Raw genomic sequence first — 6,586 nt, forward strand, 5'->3', positions numbered from 1 at the left:
GACTGAGCGACTGAACTGAACTGAACTGAACTGAATCAGAAAATAGACAATAGCCTATGATTAAGAACATATTCTGGAGAAGGAAATGGCAACCCACTCCAGTATTCTTGCCTGGAGAATCCCAGAAGCCTGGTGGGCTGCCGTCTATGGGGTTGCACAGAGTCGGACACAACTGAAGCAACTTAGCAGCAGCAGCAGCAGCAAGAACATATTCATAATCACACTGGGAACAACCGAATGAAACCTGTTTGCAGATGGATTTGATACTCACAGATTTGTTCTAAATGGCCTAAAAGTTTTGGTTCATGGCCTTGCCCCCACCTTTAAAGTCTTCAAATGGTTTGGGTTTGATGGCTTGAACATGCACTAAAGATAAGTTCCGTTGTCTCCTTGAGATTTCCCTGTTAATACTTCTTTAGGACATCTTTAAATTTTCTTTTCCCTGGGTGGTTATAGCTTGTGCTGGGGACACGTCACCCAGATGGGTGAAGCAAGCAATCAGATCTTTTCCAGCGGGCTATTCCCAAATCAGTTGCTGGACTCTGGAGTTGAAGAAGGCTTGATTCCAACAGTCAGGAGTTCATCTTGGCTTTGAGTCTTGGATGTGGTAGGCAGCCTGGATGTGTTAACATAGCTCATTGTGTATATAATCTGCTAGAAGATGAGCCTTTGCTTCTTGAAACTGCTCTTATATGGTGGCTTGTTTAACTGGAGTATACCAGCTGCAGTTAGGAAGGGCTGTTTCATACAAAGCAGACCAAAATCTTGACCCACTCCAAAAGCATCTCTTTACATATGTTTGCTCCCTTTTTCTAGCTAACTGACAGGCCTTAGGGCTACAGTTCTGGTAACTTGCATGGATTTCATGTCTCAGGGGAGGTGGGATGTGCACACGTCTTAGGGGATTCTGACTGCATATTCAGGTCGATAGCTTCCTTCTGTCCCCAAACAGAATGCACTCACAATCAGGATTGTCCCAAGGGGTTTCCAGGAAGTCAGACAAAACCAGAGGAAGCTCCCAAATAAATTCACAGCAATGATGAGCACTTCTCTCTTCATGGAAAAGAACAGTGGCAGGTTTCAGGGTGTTTCAGCAATGGATAGAAATACATGCAGCTAAGAGATAAAAGATTTCAAAGGAAGTCAGTCTAGAAACAGAAAAAGACCCTGTACTTTCTATCAAAAGGCAGCTCCCAGAGGCTGGAGAGGCCAAGGGTTAAGTGGCAATCCTAAGACTAAGTCAGCGGGACCCTCTGTTGACCTTGAGCTGCTGCCTCTGTGTGCAAACAAGGAGGGCAGGCTTTTGTCGTGAAATCAATGCGGAACTATAATAAGCCACAGGTCTCCGTTATGCGTTTTCTTGTTAAGATAGAATCCGCAGAACTTGTCTCCATGCCCAGATAGAAAGAAAGATTTATGATCACTGGAGAATCCTTTAAGCTGTAAAAACCATTCTCCGGTGAGTCTCTGTAACACAAGGGTCCAAGGGTGTCTGCTTTCATTAGCTTCTAGGAATGAGAAGCTGGTCTAGAAAAGTCAGGAATCCAATGTTACAGTATCCTATGGGAACAGGTAATCCTCTAAGTCACCTCTTGTTGATTGGCCGGAAAAGTCATGGATAGGTTGCAGCCTTTAAGAGGAAGGACACTCCTAGTTTTTGTTTGATGTTGCGGCCAAGAAAATGCACTTGGTCCTGCTGAGACTGGAGTCTGTCCTTAAAAGACTTTGGGTTCCTGTACACTAATAATGTCATTGGAAGGGCTGATGCTGAAACTGAAGCTCCATCACTTTGGTCACCTGATGCAAAGAGCCAACTCACTGGAAAAGACCCAGATGCTGGGAAAGATTGAGGGCAGGAGAAGAGGGTGGCAGAGGATGAGATGGTTAGATGGACATGAATTTGAGCAAACTCCAGGAGATAGTGAAGGACAGAGAAGCCTGGCATGCTGTAGTCTATGGGGCTGAAAAGAGTCAGATCCGACTTAGCAACTGAACAACAACCACAACACTAATAATGCCAGCAAATGGAAGAAGTCAGTTCTGCAAGATTTTCAGTCTGGAGAACAAGCAGATGATCCATGTATTATAGAAGACTAGAGTCCTCTGGAAACTGGATGTCTCTAATGACTTAGACATAGCTGAGTATCTGTAAGAAGAAAGAGGATACTTCTGTAAACCCTCAGGCACAAGTGCCCATGTGTGCTGTTGATTCTCCCAGGTGAATGCAAATGGATCTGGTGAGTCAGAAAGGAAGCATATAGAATGCCTAGAATAGTTTTATGACTGTAAGTTAAGCAATGGTCTCCAGGATTGAGGATAAGGGGGTGTTAGAATTGAAGCAAAAGAGACAAGCAGGGAAGTGACATCTCATTGCTGCTGCTGCTGCTGCTGCTGCTGCTGCTGCTGCTGCTAAGTCGCTTCAGTCGTGTCCGACTCTGTGCGACCCCATAGATGGAAGCCCACCAGGCTCCCCTATCCCTGGGATTAATGGCCCTTAAATCCTGAACACGGTGGTATCCATGCCAATTTATCCTTGTGATGGAAAGAACAGTGGTATTACCAGGGCTCGTACAGGGATAATAAGCCCTTCCTGAAGGCACACGGACATAATGGGTCATTGTCCTTCAAAAGACTCCTTTGGGGGCTTCTCAGGTGGGGCTAGTGGTAAAGAACCCACTTGCCCAGGCAGGAACCACTGGAGATGGGGTTCAATCCTTGGGTCAGAAAGATACCCTGGAGGAGGAAATGGCAACCCACTCCCCTATTCTTGCCTGGGAAATCCCATGGATGGAGGAGCCTGGCTGGCTACAGTCCAAAGGGTCACCATAAGTCAGATGCAACTGAGTGTACACACACACGACTCCATTTTTTCAATGGATATCACGCAGTTTCAGCAAAGATATAGCTAGATTTATTGAAATATTAACAGATTCAGCTTCTTTTATGTGTCCCACATCTGAAACATCTTTGGGAAAGGACACATTCAAAATCTGGGACATCCCAAATGAGCCTGTGTATGAAACAATCAAACTCCTGAATACAGAGAACAGACCCCCCAGATGTGGAGAACAGACTCCTGGTTTCCAAGGGGGAGGAGGTTGGGAGAGGGACGGACTGCGAGCTTGGGATTAGCAGATGCAAAATGTTAGATACAAAATGGATAAACCAGGTCCTATAGTACAGCACAGGGAACTTTACTCAATATCCTAAAATAAACCATAATGGAAAACAACATTTTAAAAAATATGTGTGTGTGTTAGTCGCTTAGTCATGTCTGACTCTTTGGGACCCCCAGACAGTAGCCCACCAGGCTCCTCTGTCCATGGAATTCTCCAGGCAGGAATACTGGAGTGGGTTGCCATTCCCTTCTCTAGGGGACCTTTCCGACCCAGGGATCAAATCCGGTCTCCTGCACTGCAAGCAGATTTTTTACCATCTGAGCCACCATGTAATAAGCCCATAAAGGAAAACAATATTTTTAAAAGAATACATAGCTAAATAAATGAAACAAAGTTTGTGATATCCACACAGGAACCATCAGAGAGTGGTCACCAAGCTGTGACACTCCCAGGTTGTGAGTCAGAGACTCTCCTGCTTCGAGAGTCCCGGAAATGCTCCACCTGGTACACACATGGTAACAGCACTCCCTTCACAAGTAAATCTCATCACAGAAGATTCAGCCCCAGCTCCCAGGACTCCAGAGTGCCAGCGCCCCGGGGATGAGACTGGCCCATTTCTGTGGGTCTGCAGAGGAGGGCCACCATGGACCTCGGGGACGCTGCGGCCCCACTGTCAGCGAGTTGCCAATACCTCTCCTGAATGGTGTGCCCTCCAAAACCTAGGGTCTCCTGGCCTTGCCTGAGACATCCGAGACTGCCAGCCCCTTCCCGTCAGCCTCCTGATTCCTACCTCTGCCATCTGCCAGAATAACTCAGGCATTCCCCCTTTCTTGGGCACTGGCCTTCAGTTTTTTCCAGGATTCTAAAAGCTGTTCTAGCAATAAGTTCATCCCATAGCCTGGATTCCTTGCCAGAGGGCTAAATTCCAAGGCTTGAGAATGTGTCCTTGAATATATTATGTGATGGTAGACATCAGTTCAGTTCAGTTCAGTTCAGCTGCTTAGTTGTGTCCGACTTGTTGAGACCCCATGGACTGCAGCACACCAGGCCTCCCTGTCCATCACCAACTCCTGGAGTTTACCTAAATTCATGGCCATTGAGTCAGAGATGCCATCAACCATCTCATCCTCTGTCGTCCCCTTCTCCTCCTGCCTTCAATCTTTCCCAGCATCAGGGTCTTTTCAAATGAGTCAGCTCTTCGCATCTGGTGGCCAAAGTATTGGAGTTTCAGCTTCAGCATCAGTCCTTCCAATGAACCCTCAGGACTGATCTCCTTCAGGATGGACTGGTTGGATGTCCTTGCAGTCCAAGGGACGCTCAAGAATCTTCTCCAACACCACAGTTCAAAAGCATCAATTCTTCAGTGCTCAGCTTTCTTTATAGTCCAACTCTCATGCCCATACATGATTACTGGAAAAACCAGAGCTGTGACTAGATGGACCTTTGTTGGCAAAGTAATGTCTCTGCTTTTGAACATGCTGTCTAGGTTGGTCATAGCTTTTCTTCCAAGGAGCAAGTGTAGTTAATAATAATTATACAGTTCAGTATTGTCCTTCAGGGTGACTGTCATATTTGAACGTGCAGTTGAATAGATGGGCATATCAGAAAAGGGTCCCTCTACACATGTTGTTCTGTGTCTTTTCTCTGAACATTGCATCTTATATTTCTATCTTAGATATCTTCAGATATGCAGTCATCCAAAAGCCTGCACTCAGAAATAGCAGTCATTTTATAAGCCATGTGAACTATAATACTATGAATTTCCACCCACTCAAGGATTCATTCTTCCATCTTTTCATTTATGCAATGCCACCATTAATCGTCTTCTACATACCAGATGCGGCTAAGCTCTGAAAGCCCATGAAGCTCATCACATGTAGGGTTTCCTTGGGGGCTCAGTGGTAAAGAATCCACCTGCCGATGCAGGAGACATGGATTTGATCCCTGGTCCGGGAAGACCCCACACGCTGAGGAGCAACTAAGCCCGTGGGCCACAACTATTGAGCCCGCCTTCTAGAGCCTGGGAACTGCAACTACTAAAGCTCTTGGTCCCTAGAACTCGTGTTCTGCAACAAGAGAAGTCATGGCGATGACAAGCCTCCCTTGCCACAATTAGCAAAAACCCACACAACAGGGAAGACCCAGCACAGCCAAAAATAAATAAATGAATAAAATAAAAAGCTGATGGCACGTAATTATTGAAAACACAGAAGGAACAATTACTTCCAACAGTCTTTTCCCCCATCCTCAGTTTACCACTGACAGGACTATACCTCCTACAAATGATGTAAGCTATTCTACATGAGACACACCAGAAGAAAGCAATTTCCAACTGCTTTTCCCACAAAGAACTCATATGCATATTTGGCCATCAAACCCCCAGCAAATGAATGAAAATCTTCCCTGTCTCAGGAGATATTTTCTAAAGCACTTAACTGGGTCAATGTTGGAGGGAGTCACAGCACACTCAAGAAAAGAAAGTTTCATATCAGAATAACCTCAAGGCAATTTAGAAGGTAAAAAAATATTTCTGAAATGATCAGATGGATATTCAGAAAAACTGGCTACAATTAAACCTCACCTTGTACAGGGCCAAGCTGAAAACGACAGAATGCAGATACTACGTTAGCATAACAGAACTGTGAGCTTGCTGATGTTTTGACATTAATTGAAAAAGAACGTTGTGTGTGCTGGTGTCGAAATTTCCGAGACTGTCAACGCACTTACTGGAAATTCAGTTGAGAATTCCCTTCTGAAGTCGTTTTAACCTGAGTTTCAAACCCCCAGGAAAACCATGATCTCTTCATCTGTATCTTATACAGCAGGCGGCAAGACACTTAATAAACTGAACGAGACTTTAGAAAGACGGGAAGTCTTCAATTTGAATTCAACCCATGCCTTACTTGCTACAGATGCTCTTTTTTCTCCTCAGAGAAACCTCAGGCTGTTACAAATGAGATGCAGAGGTGGTGCCTCCCCAGCACATACAAATGCTTCCTATCCTTTTGAGGGCTGTGGCTGATTGATTTGTTTGCCCTAAGGCAGAGCGTGAGCGATATCTTTCCATAAAGCGATTGTATGCAAAGTGGTGACGGGTCAGAATGACGACACCACCACCACCACCACAGGGCAGAAGAGGACCAATTAGCAGGAGCACCGATTGCCATGAAATATATGAGGGGTTTAATTTTGTAATAAGTTGCTAAAATTTGCAGGAGAGGTATATTTTTATTTTGTCGCTTATATACTATTTTTAAATACTCTCAGAACTTTTGGACCCATGTTCATAAAAATACTTAAAATGTCCACTGCTCAACGATGTTTATTCAGTTTTTTAAAACACAATCTAAATTGAGTATTCTCTTTGAGAAGCCACTATTGTCTCACTCATCATTGAGTTACTTTTTTATTCATCATTCTCTGTAGTCACACAGCCCTAACATCCAGCATTTCAGCAAATCCTGCCA

The sequence above is a fragment of the Ovis aries genome, chromosome 23 (assembly GCF_016772045.2).
Source record: "Ovis aries strain OAR_USU_Benz2616 breed Rambouillet chromosome 23, ARS-UI_Ramb_v3.0, whole genome shotgun sequence".
Lineage (NCBI taxonomy): Eukaryota > Metazoa > Chordata > Mammalia > Artiodactyla > Bovidae > Ovis > Ovis aries.